The sequence below is a fragment of the Vicugna pacos genome, chromosome 1 (assembly GCF_048564905.1).
Source record: "Vicugna pacos chromosome 1, VicPac4, whole genome shotgun sequence".
NCBI classification, from domain to species: domain Eukaryota; kingdom Metazoa; phylum Chordata; class Mammalia; order Artiodactyla; family Camelidae; genus Vicugna; species Vicugna pacos.
The window spans coordinates 53,329,421-53,348,137 of NC_132987.1; the positions used below are offsets into that span (position 1 = coordinate 53,329,421).

The following is an 18,717-nucleotide window of genomic DNA, read 5'->3' on the forward strand; positions in this document are numbered from 1 at the left end:
CTTCATCTTCACCTTGGGTGAATTAAATCCAATTCAGATGTCACAGTCCCTTGCAAAAACTTCTGCCTCACCTCACTTACCCTTGCATGGCTAGCTTTAATCTTCTCTGTTCTCAAGCGCTTACACAAACCTTAATTCTAGCCCTTAAACCAATTGTTCCTCAAGGTCTCTTAATTACTCCTCTCTCCAAGCCTTTGCCAGTTCAGGTCCTCTTATCTGAATGTCCTCTCCTGCTCTCTCCATTCCGCTCAGTCCCATCCATCTCGAGCCTAACTTCTCTGTCTGATCTCCTTCCCTTCCTTTGGGATTTTCCATTCTGTGGTCCACACTGGGCCCCAGATTCTTCTGTCCTGTGTTGTCCATACTGCTTTCTATATGCGTGTGTGGGGTCACCCAGCTGGCCTGTGAGCTCCTGAAGGGTGTGGGGCGGAGTTCTGCCCAGAATGCCCCCCTCCTGCCCCTCCAGGAGCTCCAGTGGTGCTGGGCTCACAGCCAGGGCTCATGGACCTCAGGGAGTCGGGTGGGGCACTGAGTTTGCGTCTGGGAGGGAAGGAGGGGAGGAAGGAAAGGAGTCTCAGCAGGTGCTGGGTGAACACTGGCTGCAGCCCCCTGGGCCTCTGGCACAGGAGCAGGGCTGGGGACACGAGGCCTGCAATCTCCTGGCAGCTGTTGGCAAAGCCTGTCCCCAGCGATGAATTAGAGTTGGGACCACAGGCAAGCTCTGCTCTGACACTGGCAGGCTGAGTGTCCAGGGGAGAGAGGCTTAGAGCAGGAGAGGCAGAGAGACCAACAAGGAGAGAACCAGAGATAGAGACTGCGAGGCCCAGGCAGGGCCAGTGAGTGAGACAGACAGGGTCACCGTGATAGCGAGAAGGACAGAGAAAGAGAGGAGGAGATCAAGACACAGACACCAGAAGAGACTGACGGATTCAGAAACAGACCGAGAGAGACTTAGAGACACAGAAGAAGGTAAAAATGGACTCATAGAAAGGAAAAGTCAAAGACAGACAAATTGAAGACAAAAAGGAAGGGAGCAGAGAGGACAGGAAGAGGCAGAGAGGAGAGAGGCAGATGTCAGGAGAGAGAGGGATGGACAGACCCACAGACCTAGGGGGATGGGATGCCTGAGAGAAGGGCAATGAACACATGCATGGAGGAAGCCAGGAAACCACCTAAAGAGACAGGCAAGGCATCAAGGGGAGGAGAAGGCCCAGGCCTGCTGCTTGGAGGGGACAGGCACACCTGGGGTGGGGCGGCAGGAGGCCAGGGCCTCTCTGCTGGGCTCTTCTCCCTGGCTGTGAGCTGGGGACGGAGGGCAGGCCTGAAAGTCGGCTGGGTGGAAGGGCTCTACGAGTCAGCATCTCCAGCCGCCCCCCCACAACCCGCCACCAGGAGCCCCAGGATACCACCTGGACCAGAGAATGGCAGGTGGTGAGAGGCCCACGCCAAGCCTAGAATGGGGATGGCCCTGCCACTACTGGGTGCAGGGGAGCTTCCTGAGCCTCTCAGCTCAGCAGGGAGAGGAGCTGCGAGGGAACCACAGGGCCAAGCCCTTGGGAGCCCCTCCCTGGGATGGTGCCCTACATCTGTGCCTAAGCCCCTGGGAGACTCCCCAGGGCCTTTGAAAATCATTTCATTGTTCCACCACCCCACAAAGAGACCCCACTGGAAGTCCTCCCTGCTGTCTAATTCAGATACCTCCCTTTGCAAGTACGGCCCACTCAACTCTTTAGGAGGTTTAAAAAAAAAAACAAAACCTCCCTGAAATCTGAAATGCCACAGAGTGCTCAGACAAAGACCCCTTTCTGTACGGTTCCACCCCCTCCCACACCTCTCCCCCTCCCCCTCTTCCTTACTGCAGGCTAAATTGGCAGTAGAGAGGTTTTGAGTCAACAAATGCAGTGGGCTGGGGAAGGGAGCCCTGAAGGGGATTCCTGTCTGGGAGACATTTGCTGACAGCAGTTACTGTGACAACAGGGAAGCAGGGAAGGCCTGCCACAGTCCCACAGGCAGCCCCTGCCCCACCCAGTGCTAGCTTTCCCCACATCACCCCCACCCACTGCCCTAGTACATTCACTACTCATTCCTAAATTCCATCATTTACTCAACAATCTTTGGGCACCAACCATGTGGCCAGCCCCTGCTTGACATATTTATATTTACTGCCTCATGCTGCCTTCACAACAACCCAGTAAGTTATCTACTGTTCTCCCTTTAACCAAGTAGAAAGCTGAGACCTTGTACACAGAAGTAACTTTTCCCAAGGTCACGCAGATGATGAAGCTGGGATTTGAACCCAGGTCTGTTTGGCTTCCCAAATCCACTTGTGGGCCTGGGGCCTGTGTCAGGAAGCCAGGTCCCAGGTGGTGAGCTCTTTGAAGGTTGAGGCTTCACTCTCCTTAGCTCTGCATTTCTAGAGCTGTGCCCAAAGCCTGCACCCTGTAGGTGCTTGGGACCTGCAGGAACGTTAGCTTACTGAGGGGAGGGCAGGAGTCAACAAAGAAGGGAGCCCGCAGAAGAGAGAGCCTTCCTGCTTGGCAGTAGTCCCGCAATCCAAGCAATCAAGGGCATGTATAGAGTGTCACTGGTGTGCCAGGCACTGTGTTAGGACCTCTGAACACAAAGATTTAAAAATTACTTTTGTACTTTGCTCTAAAGGAGGTCTTTGTTTAGATAAGGAGACAGATACAGAAACAGATGGAGTTCGCAGTGCTCTAGAAATTGGTCCTAAGTGCTGTGGAATTCCAGGGGGAGCATGGACCTACCTGTGAAAAGCAAAACAATAAAGCTTTTATTAGATATCATAGAAAAACATCTCCATGACCTCAGGGTAGGGAAAGGTTTCTTAAACAATACACAAAAATAATACTAACCATAAAGGAAAAGATTGATAAATCTGAGTACCTTAAAATCAGGAAGTTCTGTCCTTCAAAAGACGCTGTTATGAGAGTAAAAAGGGAACTCAGAGTGGGATGCATGCAACCAACAAAGGACTCATGTCCAGAACGTGTGAAGCACTCCTACAAATGAGGGTGCAGGAGACGGACAGCCCAGTGGAAGAACTGAACTGAACCAAAGCACTGAACATACAGAAATTCAAATGGCCAAAAATATACAAGGTGCAGATTACTAATTAGTAATCAAGGGAATGCTAACGAAACTCCCCATGAGGTACTACTACGTACTCACCAGGTAACAACAGTGTAAAAGTCTGATAAAAACAAGTGTCGGTGAAGACGTGGAACAGGAGTTCTCAGATACGTCTTTGGAAGCAGCCCATCAATACGTAAGCAGTCAGGCCACAAATATGCACACCCCAAAGGTGGATTCATGGACATGAATGTTCATGGCAGGCCTTGTTCACGAAGGTCCCAAACCGGAACCAACAGATAGTGTAGATTCGGCAAACTAAGTGCAGGGGAACAGAGCCAAGAGCACATTGAATTCTGCCTAAGGGGCTGGGGGAACTGGGAAGATGACTTTTGAATTAGTTCTTGGAGGATGAAGTTTCCCAGTCAAGAAGGAGGGATGGAGGGCGTCCTAGACAGAAGGTCAGCAAATGCACTGGCGGAGAGGAATAAGCACTTCCCAGGAGGCAGTGGGTTGGGGGTGTCAGGAAGAGAAGCAAGAAAGGAGAGCAGAGAGGGGCTGGGACCTGTAGGATGTGAAGGCCTTTGTGGGTCATTGTAGGAAGTTTGGTTTAAATACAAAAGTGGGAGAGAGTTGGGAACAAGGAGCCATTGGAGGGAGGGAGACCAGTTAGAGGCCATTGCAAAAGATGAGAAGGACTGGAAGAAGAGCAGCAGCATGATGGAAGGGATAGGGCAGATCTGGGAATCATCTCAGACACAGAACAGACAGGCTGTGGTGGTGGGGGTGGGGATGGGGGGCGAGAAGGAGCTGAGGAGACTCCCAGGTCTCTAGCTCGGGGAACTGGGTGCACGATGATGCTATAACATCAGAGACTGAGGAAGGAGAGAGGGAGAGGTCTGGGGAAGGAGCTAAGAAGCCCAGCTGGGGACACACTGCTTTGATGTTGCCTACGGGATAGACAGGCGAACATCCAGGACATCAGGACAGGCTCGGACCGAGAGCCACAGATCAGAGTTATCAGAGCAAGAAGCCATGGGCTTAGGTGAGAACATTTGGGGTGCAGGAGCAGGGCAAGACTAAAAGAAGTCATAGATGGAGCCCTGGGAACCAAACATAGATGCACTGGGCAGAGGAGAAGTAAGCAAAAGAGACAGAGAAGGAACAGCAAGTAAGAGGAGCTCTGGGAGGGGGCGGCAGTGCTATAGCATCTGAGAGAGGAAGAGCTTTCACAGGGACTGGGTGGTCTGCAGAGTGAAGACAGGGCATTGGAAACTGGCGAGTAGGGATAAGTAGGGAGGCGGAGTGGAGGGAAGTTGGGGGAGTTCTGGTCTGAGGATCTCTATTTTCTCTGTCAGTTATACAGGAGGGACGGGGCAGGCCAGAAGCTGAAAGGGTGGCAAAGGTTTAGAACAGGAGCTGACCACCCGGGGCCTAGTGGCCTGAGGGCTGGGCTGACGTCAGGGGCCATAAATCTGGAGTGGCACCAGTCTGCACGGTTGGGTGGTTTTCCTATGCCTTCTGTAGCCTGGGAATCATGATGGGGAAAGCAGATGACTGGAATCCTCCGGGGCTGGGAAAGGCGGGGCAAGAGGGTGTGGGAATCGAGGGTGCCAGGGAGAATGAATGATGTGGCCAATCACGGGCAGGTCGATAGGGGAGGAAGTCAAGCCAGGAAGGAGCTGACAGCTGGCAGAGTGCCTTGGCCAAAGCCGGCACTCCGGTACTGTAGCTGAATGAGCAAGACAGAATGGGTGAATTGGAGAAAGCTCTGTGAAAGGAGACCAGGTTTTATGGGAGGAAAGGAAAGAAGTTGTGGCCCAAGAGGGGGATACTGGAGTTTAAGATTTTACAGGAGACATTCCAGGCAGTGTGTGGGTGGCTGAGGTGGAGAGAAGGTCACTGGAGATGGGGAAGCAGAGGAGCCAAGAAGTGAGGGTATTGGGATGCCTATGATGACACTCAAGTTGCCTAGGATGTGGGGTGCAGAGGAAGACCGTGAGCCAGGGGTCCAAGTCCTCAAAAGATGATAGGTGGATAGGTGATACTGGCCAGGTTGGGTAAAGGGGATCATGGCTGGATGGTGGGGACCTGGAGGTCTGAATTTGAGTGGGAGAGAAATGGCCTGAGGTGGCAGAAGGGGGTGGGAGAATGCTGACTCTCTAGCCTGGCCAGGTGCCCCCTCCTGCAGGCTCACCCCAGCACTTTCTTCTAGGTCTTCACTATCCTTTGAATCTGAAAGACTCCACTTAATCCTTGGGTATGCACACCCCTGAAACTTGCTTTTCTCCCCTCTAGACTATAGGGCAGGACTTTACCTCTGGAGTGGACTGTGGCCCCTATGATATATTGTGGACCCAGTGTATCCTGAGAAATGGGCCATGGGCACAGGACAGTGGCCTGAACTGTGGCCTGGGATAGTGAAAAGTGTGGGGCTACTCAGGGGCTACCACGTTGCCTGCTTGCCTTCTCTGCCCCTTCCCCATCTCCGTGGGACAGACAGAGCTTTCTCTACCCTTTAACTCCCATGTGGAAAATTAAGCCAACATAAAGAGATGCCAGGCATGAGCATCTCTTTAGGCACAGTGGTCTCCAGTATCGTGGTGACTCACGTATCTGAAATACCTCAGCTGCTTCATCCACTATCAGAATCCTTTAAGGCCTAGCCAAGGAGGTGTCACTTCCTTTTTGATCTACCTTTCTCAATATCAATTACTTTGATAGCAAGATTCTTGGGTCCCTCCATTCAACATTTGTTTTCGCCAGTCTTAGAGTTGGTTGCTAAGGGTTTGTGTTTCCTATGAGACTTCATTCTTAAAGGTGAGACCTCTGAAGGGGCCATGGTGGGGGACAAATAAGACATGGCCCTTGTCAGTAGGGAGCTTGCGTTCCGGTCATAGTGTCAGTGAATTCCAACTGATTTCTACATCGAAGGGCTAGGTTTTGCAAAATGAAGGCCAGTGGATCCCCAGGGACACAGGTGAGAGTTGCCCTGAAACCACCTGGAGAACCTTGCAAGGTTACAGAGGCCACACACAGGGGTCCTGAAGGTGAGGGGAAGGGTCAGGAGTTCTGGATTTTTAGAAATCTCAGCTGGTTCTGAATCTTTCTTCTAGTGGAAAACCACCATTGGGGAAATACAGTTGAGCACACTGGGGACTAACAAACAAAGGAGAGAACGACACATGGTGGTCATACCAATGACAGTCATTTTTGCCCCCAGCTTACAACCAGAACTCATCCCTGTGAGGCACAATAGCACAATAGGCACAATATCGAGTGGGCATGTCATTAAAAGGTGCCAGATCTTTTTTTTTTTTTTTTTTTGGTAGACAACACTAGATTATAACACTAAACTTCTCAGGACTGGCCAGGCTGCTCTTGATCAAGGCACCAAGTGCTAATCACAGTATCTCTCTCAGTGTCTCCCTTTCTCCCCTCCATCTTTGAATCTTTTGGTTCCAGAGCTAGATACCCCAAAAGAAGAAAATTAACAGATATGCCAGACACTTGAAGTATTAATTTCATTTAATCCTCCAAACTTCCACATGTTGGGGAGCAATGTGGAGAAAAATTGGTTCAGGGCAAGTCACCTCTGCTGACAGAGTTTCAAGTTATGGCCCTATAGCTCCCTTGTACAAACTTGGGACAGACTCTTAACCTCCACAGCGTCAGTGTCCTTATCTGTAAAATGGAGCAAAGATGATTTCCCCTATCAGGCACACGGTAAAGTTTTAACACATTAAGAGCTGTTCATTGCCATCATCCCCATTTAATAGATGAGCAAACTAAAGCCCAGTGGTAGGTATTTGTATTCAGGTCTGCTGGATGATCCAGGTTCTCTCCACCACTCCACCTCAGGCAGCCTGGTCTTGGCGAGGGGAGTGTGTACCATGGGAGGCCCTGGCAGAGGCTGTGGGTCTCCCTGGGGGGCTGGGGGCCAGGGGGTGGGGAGAAGCACCTGTGGCCGTTAGGAATGGCTTTTATGAGCTTGTTCCACCAACTGGCTCCCTCCCCCAGGTCTGCAGCACATTGAAGCTCTTCCTGTTTGCTCCCAAGCAGATGGTGCTGGAATCTCTCTACACCAACTCCCATTCATAAATCACGGCCTTTCCTCTGCTGCTGGAGCAACCATTATAATTACAGTGGGGGAAGTGTGTGTGTGAGTGTGTGTGAGTGTATGTGAAGAGACATGGTCCCTGCTGGCCAGAAGATGCCACCTCTTTCCCCTGGGGACAGAGCCTCTCCTGTCAGCAACCCTCACAGCCCACTCTGCTTTATAAAGGGAAGCCTGGGAGTCCTAGGCCTGAGGAGGGAGTTCCTGTGGGAGTGTTTCCTGCTTCATAGGACACCCTTCCCTCCCCTCTCTGACAACCAGAAGTGACCCTGGCCCCAGGTTCTCTGCATGGTGGTAAGGGGATGAGGAGGGGTGGATAATATTAACAGAGCCCCTAGTGTGTCACTGGCGCCCGGATGCTTAGTGGAAGGGCTGTAAGGGGACGGGCGTTGGAGATAGGGATGGAGACCTGGTCCAGTGAGGTCAACTCTTATCTGCTGGAGGTGAGCTCGGGGAAGAGAATGACAAGCTTGAGGGAAGCCAGGCTGGGTGACCCTCGCTGGACACCTCAGCTTAGACTCCAGAGCTCTCTGGGTCCCTTATCTCAGGCCCACTGAGCTGTGTGTGTGAACCTTGTTTCCATACGTATTCATGTACCCGACTGTCTGAGTGAATTGGGATTCGTTTGTGTGGGTGCTGTGCTTATTGTGTATATAAGCCATTTGGAAACTAAATCCTTGTGTGCATTGTCCATACTCGTGTATGAGTGGGCTCGTATGGGTAGGGGAGGGACCGATTGTGGGTTTGGGTGTTTGTGAGAGGACCTTTGGGCGGCGTCTGTGTTTAAGGTGGGAGTCGGGCGGTGTGTGTGTTGGAGTCTGGGTGGGCAGGTAGGAGGCTGCCTGAGTTCAGGACAGTGTGACGCTGTACTGCTGGGTGTACCTGTGGCCCCTCTCCCCTCCACCCCCTCCTTGCTGAGCACCTGACTGTGGAGGTGTGTCCAGGGGTTCCGATTCTCTCCCTGGCCCCTGGGGCTTCACTTACAAGTCTGAGGCCTGGACTGGCCCCTTGCGATGGAAGGTGGGAGGGAAGAAGGGTGTCTCCCCTGGCTCAGGCAAGCCAGAAGGGGTGCTTAGTCCCCCAACAACCCCATCTGGGGACAATGGCTGCTCTGGGGTCCCATGGTAGATCCTCAGTCTCCTTCCTCCTAAATCCCTCCCTCTGTCAGGAGAGCGCTGTAAATGAGCTTCTACCTGGGACACTTCGCCAGCTTAAGTCTTTCAGGAGGCCCTTCTTTTCCTTCCCCTGCTCCCAGAGAAATCTGAGGCTTTACCTGCTTGTGTCCCCTCACCTGCCTCTAGCCCTCACCCAGGTATTAGGTGGCACCCTAGGGGGAGTAGGGTGCTGCTGACAGGGAACACCTGCTTCCCTGCCCCTCCCTTCCCACTGCTTGCCTTCAACCTTCAGCCATTCCCCAAGCAGCTCCGAGCTGTCCTGGGGAAAGGGTCCTGGCTTTAAACACAAGCTCCACATTTGCCACTTGCTAGCTGTGCCTCTGGCCGCCAGTCATTGGACTTCTCTAAGACTCAGTTTCTTCATCTGCAAAATGGATATTAAAGTACCCACCCTGCCTACCTCAGTTTTATTGTGAGGCTCATGGGAGGTAATGCATATGAAAGTAGCTAGTAGCTAATGATGAAAGACTGAACACGTGGCAGCTATTATTATTTCGTGGTTTTCTTTAACTAACCAATATTACATCTGTCTCATAGTTAGAAAGACTGAGCCCTGGAGAAACTTGACCCTGTATTGTTCCTCTGGCTTTTTGCCAGAATCCTGGCCCCTGGTACCCAAGCCTCACTTCTGTTCGTTAGCAAACAGGAGACTTAGACTTTTGGTTTTCCTTCCTCCACCTGCCCACCTTGCTGGCTTTGAAAACTCTTAAGCATCCTTCAGGGAACAGTGCAGAGGGCACCTCCCCCAGGGAGACCTCCCTGATCCTGAACAGAGCTAGAGTCTCTTTTCTTGGCTCTCTGAGCTCACCTCCTGGCAGCTCTTATCAGGCTGCTCTGTAATTGTTTGTTTTTCCAACACTGTTTCACAATTACCGTGCAGTTTACAAACACTGACAGTGCAGTGTGATCCAGCTACTGCTGCTACTGCGAGGTGCCGCCCAGGTGCTAGTTCCTACAGGACCAGCCCTTCCAAGGCAGAACCACCCCCTACCCCAGCTCTTACCTGGGGCCACCTTCACCTTGGGGCCCAACCCAGAACCTGGCTCCAGGAGGCGCTTGGTAAACGGTGACTGACTGAAAACAAAACACATGAATGAGGGAAGGAGTGGAGTTTCTGGGAACCAGACAGAAGGGAAGAGATGCTTCCCGTTAACATCTCTTCATAAAAGGCAGCAAGTTCCTACATCCAGCTGGTGTCTGAATTGGGGCCAGTCATAAAACAGGGAGGCCCCTGAGGCTGAGGGCAGCTGGCTGGCCAGTGGGCTTTATAAGGCGGTTTTATGGACTCAGCTGAGATGTGGTGATGAGAAGCCAAACTTTAAACATCCTCTTAAAGTTTGCTTTCACTCCCTCAGGCCTCCAAGCTGAACAGAATTGAGGAGAGGTCCTACTGAGGAGGTGCCAGTTGGAGGAGTGATGAGGATAGCATCATCCACATGGATCAAAAGGAAGTAGGCAGGAATTGCAGCAGGAAGGATATAAGTTAGATATGAGGAAGGACTTCCTTCTGGGGCTGGGACGTGACAGGGAGTGACCAGGCGGGAAGCAGATGGACTGACTTGCCCCCCATTACTCTGTGACTTAAGGGGGTCATTTCGTGTTTATTTACCGCAGCCTCCACTGATCTTTGTTTCGGGACAGGGGGATTACCACCTCTGCTCCCCATCTCTCCCTGCTCTCTCCTGACCTCTCCCATTCCTGGCCAGGCAGAAGCCTCCAGGAGGGAGAAGAGATAGAGGAGCTGAGGTTAGTACCAGGATCTGCTCAGGAGCTGGGAGGCTCAGGCCTCAGGCCTGTGAGCGCAGGGTCTCTCCGTGGTCTGAGATGCGAAGCTTGCCCTCCAGCCTCCCCACTTCTTCGATTTGACCTGTGGAAAGGAGAAAAGCAAGTAGCCTGAGGAGCTGAAAAAAGTGCTGAGGAGAGATTTAGAGGTGAAGAAAGGTCAAAGGGATAAAGAAAGAGAAAAATCAAAGAGAGGAAAAAGCAGAAAAGAAATGCGGGAAGGGGCTTAACATGCATGGAGCCTACACTGCAGACATGGGAGGATGATCTCAGCAATCTTCACAAGTCTTCAAGGTGGTGTTAGCATATTACAGATGGGGAGCTCGCACTCAGAGGGATCCATGGCCCATGAACCCAAGACCGTCTGACTGCAGCCCCTGGCAGTTTCTAGGCCCTGAGAAAGCAAGTCTTTCACAGGCTGGCATCCGGGCAGAGGCCTGGCTTGGTCTGTGAGAGCGCTAGCTGCCCAGGATGCTCTGAAGTGGGGTGTCCTTGTGGCTGGCCAGCAGCAGATCCCCCTGGGTCCCCTGGGCCAGAGGCCAGCCTGGGCCTGCTCTCTGAAACTGGACTTGTGGCTGGCCTGTCTACTGGGAGGATTGACGACTCTGCTCTCGGGGAATGGAGAAGTCGGAACACAATTAAATGCTTTTCAACTCAGGCCAGAGTCCCCAGCCTAGGAGAGGGTGCCCTTGGCTTTAGGGGCCTGCGGCTCATTCTCTGGAAGCCTCCAGTCTAAGCAGGGTTCAGCCCTCAGAGTCACAGCTCCTGCTGGCTAAGAGTGGTCAAGGTCAGGAGGGGCCCACCTGGCCCTGGGACCTGACTCCTGCAGGGGCTGGAGGGACAAGGGAAGTGGGACCCTGCAGCAAGGCCCCACCCCACCCAGACCCAGCTGTGCAAGTTTGGGGTGGGGGGAGCGAGGGGGCTGGGAGTGGGGCTGAATGTTGGGTGGGGGGTGGCTCATGCTCCCTGGGTTTGGCCTCTGGGTGAGCGTGGCCCAGCCCCTTCTTGATTCCCTAAGTTAGGGAAGTGAAAAAGGGGGAAAGGGAAAGAACATTGAGCACCTGTCACGTGCTGGGAGCTCTGCGTACATTAGCACATTCAGTTCCCCCAGCAACCCTGAAGGGAGGACTATTATACACATTTTCCAGCAACAGAAACTAAGTTCAGAGAGGTGAAAAATCTCACTCAGGCCCACACAGCCAGTAAACAGTGGAGCTGGGATTCAGACTCGGGTGTGCCTAACTCCCAGCAATGCCCTCACATTCTGGGAGCGGGTGACTTGACCACCCTTCCAGAACTTCCAGGACAGGGGCATTCTCAGGCACGCTCCTTGTGTACATCTGGCCTCTGGGGGCCCAGGCCTCCCAACTCTAACAAACACCCTTCAGACGTTTCCGGATACTTCCCACCCCTGCTCTGTGGTCCTTGGGAAAACCAGGTTGCCTTTGAAGGGGCCCCCCAGGCCCGTCAGCATCTCTACTATTTCACACTTTCCCTTCAGGATCATCAGATGAGGAACAGCTGGGCCTGCAGATTTATTAGGGTTTTGCAAGTGATTCCATCCGCTCTTCCAGCTAAGCCCCGCCCCTGCTCCCATTAGTAGCCTCTGGAAAGCAAAGGGAGTTTCTTTGTCAGTGCCCCAAACCCACTTAGCTGGTGTGATTTTTGCCTGTCCCACTCCTCACAGCAATTGGGATCCAGCTATCCATCTCCCCAGAAACACCAGAGACAAAGAGAAAGAGAGAGAGAGAGAATGAGAGAGAGAGAGAGGGAGAGGAAGAGTGAGTTTTACTTTTCTGTTTGAGAAAACAAAACACAGAAAACCTCCGGCAGAAGGAACAGAAGACCCAGATTTCCCTCCTGGTTCCATCAGCCTGTGGCTGGAGGCAAGTCATGTAATCTCTGTAGGCCTCAGTTTCCACATCTGTAAAATGGGGTGAGTATCCACCCTGAGTACCTCCCAGGGAGGAAGTGAGCATCAGAGCCAACACCCTGCACCTAGAAATGGTTAGTGGGTATGCTAATATGGTAGCCCGCCTAGATGGCCCACCCTGAGACCCACTAACAGCCTTCAGACCCATTGAGCATTTCCCACTTTTTCCCCTTTGTTTTTCAGAGGTCACCCTTTGACCTAAACTTGTGTGGTATGTGTGGGTAGAAACTTGTAATGTTCATGTGACATCAGGAGAGCCAAGGGGAAGAGGCACAGGAAGCAGTGGGTGCTAGGGTACAATATGAACATTCAGTGCCAAACAAGAAACACAAGCCCCCAGCCACCCAGGGGTCAGAGTTCCACGTGTGACCAGTTGTCGCAGGTGCCAGTTGTAAGAGCTGGGCAAAGCCCTGAGGGAGTTGAGTGGAGGGCCCAGACTGATGATGCTATTTTATTAATGAATCATTATTAATCATTCTAATGATTAGACAAGATGTGTTAATATTTGGTTAACTATTTAATTACTAATGATGGTACTTACGAATTAATAGCTTAGAATGATTAAGCTGGTTCTTGTAATAATGCTATGCTGAAGGATTTTTTTTTCTTTGCAGTAGACAAATGAGAAAGCAATTGAGGAATGTAACTGTGATATGCAATGACAACAAAAAAGTCTGCAAGTGCCCAAATATGTATACAGGTGGCAAAATGCCAAAGGTCAGCCTTAACCACCAAGCTTGGCGGAAGGGCTCTGTCACAAAGAGGCCTTGTGCAGCGATGGCTCGGGCACAGGCAAGGGCAGTAAGGCAGCCTGGGCCTGAAGAGGTCTGAGTCCAACCGGAGCCTTGAGAGTGGACCCTGAGGACCGCAGAAACTTGGGGGAGTAAAGCCAGCATGGTGACTGGAGGGAGCAGAAGCACAAGCCAGCAGAGGGTGATGTGATGAGAGATGGGAGGGCAGGGGGTTGAGAAGCACGCTGAGAATTGGCAGCAGAAAGGCTGTCGTGAGCTTTGTGCCAATCTTGCAGCCAAGCATTGCAATACAGTCACCAGGTACTAAGAAAATAGAAATAGGGTCTCCAGATGCCTGGGAACATGGGCAGGTGACGAAGACAGGAACTGACAACACGGAGGGATGACTGAGGTCCCGGGAAAGCATGAGGCTCACCTACCCCTGCCTGGAGGAGCAGGGATGGGCTGCTGGAACCAGAAAGACAACCATGCCTTACACCTGTAATTAGGCAAAATGCTTACTTTAGTTCTAAGCACAAAGTTGGAGTTGACTCCTTCTGTGATTTGGCTATTTGCCAGAAATTCAGTAATTTCTTTGTTTGAAAGTCCCCACTTAAGAACTTCAATGGCGACGGACCTGTCTCAACTCCCAGGCGGAACCATTTACATTCTAGAGTCCAGAAAGGGACATCCTGACCAATAGCCTCTGACCATGGACCTTGCTGAGTTCAGAATTCCCCCACAGGGGGTGGGCAACTCAATTTATAAAGACGTGAGAAAGGTCTTGCTGTCTCCCCAACGGGCCAGAGAAGCAGAGATAGAATCGGATAGTTACCCAGCCAAGAAAGAGCTCACCATGTTTGTCAATAGGCTAGGAGATAATCATGGGAGAGGAAGGTTTGGGGCAGTGGCCTCCAATTCCCCCACTGGAGAAGGCCTTCAGGACTTACTTAAATCTGCTTTGAATTCTTCCAAGATCCAATTTGTCCAGGCCCTTAATCAACTGGAAATGGCAGTCATCTTGGATGCAGGCAAGGGAGCTGCAACTAGGCTGGACTGGAAATAGAAGTGCATTTTCAAATACTTAGACATTTCCTTTCGAGGGAGGGGGCTGGAGTTGGGGCTCACAGTCTTCTTGGCTTGAATCCCCAGAAACCTATGGAAGGCTTCACCCTGTCTTTTTGTAATCATGCTCACCATGTACATAGTATTAGAAGAAAGTTGAGTGTGTTAAAGAGTCAGCCATTCTGTGCTGTAAATTAGGAAAATTCCAGCAACTTAAAAATCTCACAATGCCCTGAGTCTTTCAGTGAGTGCTAGTGTCACCCTTCTCTGGTGGCCAGCTTGCCATGGGAATATACACACAGTAGGTTCTCATGAGCACTGGTGCCCCTCCTCCTGGATTGCGTCCGAAACACTTAAGGTTATTATGAACAGGTCAAGTCTCATGCCAATTTATTTAACCTCACACCACGTTGGATATAAATTCCTTAATCTAAATAACGGTCACTCATTTTCCCCCTGCCTTGAAACAACAGGCATTTCATTCACCCCAGCTAGCAGCGCCTGGCAGACTGGCTAACTGGCTCTTGTGGGCTGAAACGTGCTGCGGCTTGCTCCTGCTCCATCTCTCCTCCTCCTCAGCTTTTCTACAAGCCACATGCAAAAATCTGCCCCATTACTCGATTATCACATTTCATATGAAATTAGGTATTGCAGGTCTCATGTTATTCAATTAGCTTGGCACAGGCTGAGGGCATGACTCAGAGGCACTCCCAGTTTCACCTCCTTCCAGTCGTGGCCTCCTCCTTTATCCTGACCCCTGGGAGACCCTGTCTTGCCAAGACACCCTTCTTCCTCCTGAGGCTTAGGTTAGACTACACTCTTAGGTCCCTTAGCAGGACAAAGGGCCTTTTATGACCAGCTTCAGTTACACCCCCTTGAATACTGACTCGCCAGTGTCTCCTAGAAGTACCCAGATGTATGACCTCCATTTGCCTCCCTGTTAGTGTGGCCCGCAGCCCTGCGGATCAGCTCTGTGCTTAGCCTGGTCCTGGCAGCTTTTTCATTCTTCTCCCTGTCACTAAACTAATGGTTTCTCTAAAAAGCTTCAGGCCTCCAGGCTGCAGTGTCAGCAGCTCTGGGTGGCCCAGCACACACTTCCTCCAGGTACACGTGAGCGTGCTAAAAATCCTGGTCCCACCCACACATCCTGGCCTGGTAACTTTCCCCTGTTCCACTTTGCAGCCTTCACATTCTCAACTCCCACGTTTACATTTCATCAGAGTCAACCTCAGGCTCTCTGCGATCCCCCCATCAATCCACAGTGATGTTTTTGGCTATACCCCCTGCCCCTGGAAATGATTTCCCGCCACTCCAGGGGCAGACACACGTGGACTTCCTTTTCTTCCTGGCACAATTTCCCTTCTGTGCCCAACTGTCTCCAGAGGTGTCAGGAAATGCATCTGGGGTTCATTTGCTCATTCAGCAAAGTTGTCTCAGTACCTACTATGTATAAGACTAGATTCCTTACTTTCAGGATTTATAACCTGGAAGAAGAAGTGAGAAAAAAAATACAACTAGTAATAACATGAGAGAAAGTGCCCCTATGAGAGTGGTAGAGGAAGACAGGACACTGGTAAGGCTTAATCTGCATATTCACTCTGGGAATTCTGGGTTATCATGTGTGAATGCCAAGGACTTTCAATGAATCAGCTGTGGTTCTGCCCTGTGGATCTAGACTAACCTTTAGCTAGAAAAGAGTGAAGGAACATTGAAAGATGCAGGTTTTGTTTTCTAACAATGAGCTGAATCAGCTTCCTAAGAAAGGCTTTCCCTGATTTTGGGGTTCTCTTTGGCAATAAGCCCTCTTAATTGCTCTAAAATTCACATGACTGAAGCAGAATTATAACATTGTCTTGTGGGTTTTATAATATATGTAGATGAAATGCATATGATAACTGTAGCATAAAGGATGGGGGCAGGGGGTAATGAAATTCTGTGGTTGTGAGGTTTCTACATTTTATTTGAAATAGTAACTCTAAGTGGACTGTGAAGAGTTAAGGGTATACGTTGTAATCCCTGGGGCAATCATTAAAAAATTAATGCAAAGAGGTATAACTAGAAATCCAATAGATAAATTTAAGTGGAATTCTAAAAATCCAAAAGAAGGCAGGGAAGGAGGAACAGAGAAATAGAAAACAGAGGGGGCAAATGAAACTAAATTCAACCATATCAATAATTACATTAAATGTTAATGGACTAAACATTGCAATTAAAAGGCAGAGATTGTCAGAATAGACTTAAAAAAAAGACCTAACTATTTGCAGTCTGCAAGAGAAGTACTTTAAAGTCACAGATAAATTTTTTTTAAATGGATGAAAAAGTATACACATTCAAAAGCTAAAGAGACTACATTGTCAGAGAAAATAGACTTCAAGACAAAGAGTATTACCAGAGGTAAAGAGGAACATTTTATAATGGTAGAAGGGTCAATTCATCAGGAAGGGAAAATACTTACAAATATATATGCAACCTATAACAAACAGCTTCAAACACATGAAGCCAAAAAAAAAAAAAAAAAGACAGAATTAAAGGAAGAAATAGGCAACTATAATCACAGATGGAGATTTCATTAGTGAGGGTGGAGTTGTCTGATTTCACCTCCAGGACAAACGGATTTGGGAGGCCATCCCCTCAACCAGTACTGGGCTGGGGGTTGGGGGCTGTAGGCTGTGGTGAGACACAAGGAAGAAACCGGGAGGGGGCCAAGCAGCAGTTCAGCAATGAAACCTGATAAAGTTCTTGGAGGCTGGCACACAGATGGCCCCAGGTGACAGCCCCAGGTGATTTTCATGGACAGCCTACTACTCAGACTGCCCCTGAGGTGGGGAGGCAGTGGTTGAGCGTACTGAAGCTGGTTCTGAAGATAGTGGTGATAATGCCCACGTGGCAGTGGTCAATTTTGTTGGCTGTGCTGGAACAGGATGCCAAGTAGTGGAGAGGAAAACACCAGTGGAGGCCAGAAAAGCTTTACCCACTTCATTATTAGCCGCTCAGGATCCCTTTATAATATACCTGATGAGTGGGCTCAGGTGTCAAGACCACAACAAGAGCTAACCTTACCCTTAATTGTCATCAAGACTGATGTTGTTTAAGGAGGGAAGAGGTAGCCCAATGGTTCTCGAACTTGAGTGTGCAGCAGAATGACCTGGAGGGCTTGTTAAAGCAGATTACTGGGCTCCATGCCCAGAGTTTCTGATTCAGCAGGGATGAGGTGGGATCAGATGCTGACGCTGCTGATTTGGAGATACACTTGGAGAACCACTAAGGTAAACAAGTGCCAAGGGGACCCAGAAGAGGGAAGAGCCTTTTTTGACACACTGAGTCCATGTGGAGGGTCATAGCTGGGGGTCAGGCTGAGGGCCATGCCAAGTACAGGAGACAGAAAAATACAAGGTGCATTTATGGAGCTGAACCCTAATATCCATATAAGGAGCAGAGCAGAGAAGCTATGCTTCTCTGGACCAGAATCCCAGTCAGGCTTGGTCTAACTTAGGGATGAAGAGCACAGGCTCAGAAATCGGAGAGGTGGGTTCAAAACCTGGTTCTGCCGCTTAGCAGTTGTGTAACTTAAAAGAAGTTACCTAAACTCTCAGAGCTTCAGTTTCACAATCTGCAAAATGGAGCTAATGCTAACACCTCCTCGTAGGATTGCTGGTGAGGGAATGCAGGTGAACTCCTGGCACGTAGTAAGCTTTCAGGCAGTCGATGCTATGGTTCTTGCTGAACACAAGGCTAAGGGTTTGCAGGCAGTGCACACATGGCTGACCCATCTGTGGGCCGTGGTTGCTCATATCAGGCCTGGGCTGCAACTTTGGCAACAAGCTAGTCAGATGGTGCTTGTGAAACTCTTCCTGAGGACATGGGCTTCTGTCTCAAAGAGTTCCAGGCCTCCAGCTGAAGGCGATCACTTTCCTGGAAATCAGGTTGCCCCCCGCAGCCCTGCTTTGGTCCTTCCTGAGCCCCTCTGCAACCACAAGGGGTGGCTGAGGCAGCTCCACCAGGGCCAAGGCAGAGGAGCTGCAAGCAACCTTGCCTTAGGATTTATTTGCCGTCTTTTGGAGTTATCAGCTGGCATCCAACAGTGTGAAAGGCAGCAGCTTTTGGATGTCTTTTTTTTTTTTACACTAAGAAGCAAAGGGGATTTAGTCCATCTGCATTAAGGAAAGGGAATTCATCCTCCACCCCCAACTCCCTCCGTGTTCTGAGATAAATTGGTTCATTTCCATGAAAATTGAAACTCAGAGAAGAATCCTTGCTGCAGTGCCTTTTGGACTGTAAGCTAAATGGGTAGGGGGGAGCTGTATGCCCAGGATAGAGAAGCTGTGCCTGTTCCCCATCCTTTCCTGGTGCCACACTGAACCCCAGGATATGGGCACCAGCTCCTGAGTGGTTCTGTGTGGTTCTGAATCTGTGCCTGCAGCCCTACAGGAATGTGGGTGCTGGCTTAGATTAGACTGGGGGTTCCATAACTCCTTGGAAATCATAATCTGGCTCCTGTTCCCCACCTTCCTTGGGAGCCAGCCTTTCACCAAGGCCACTACCCCTCGCTTCAATCTGATATAATTTGAGTTCTCTTCTTACCAACTAAGGCTTTATCATGTCCTGCAGCCATATTCTTTCAGGACCTTACCATGGAGAACGGGCAGGCATGGGATGAGAGACACTGGTCCCACAGACTGGAGTCTCCTCTGGCAGTTTCCTCACTCTAGGGCTTGTCCACAGCCAATTCTGACCGCTCAGTTAGGGTGCCTTGCCCCCATTACCATCTCAGTTAATCCTCATCCCCACCCCCTGTACTCTGCCTTTGTGGTTTGGTTTGAATGG

At 50.5% G+C, this 18,717-nt stretch overlaps 1 long non-coding RNA gene across 3 annotated transcripts in view; it reads left to right on the plus strand.

Moving 5' to 3' along the window:
* Positions 1–18,717, plus strand: part of LOC116282414 (uncharacterized) — a 61,536-nt gene that overhangs the window by 34,944 nt on the left and 7,875 nt on the right. The gene's annotated exons all lie outside the window — the stretch shown is intronic.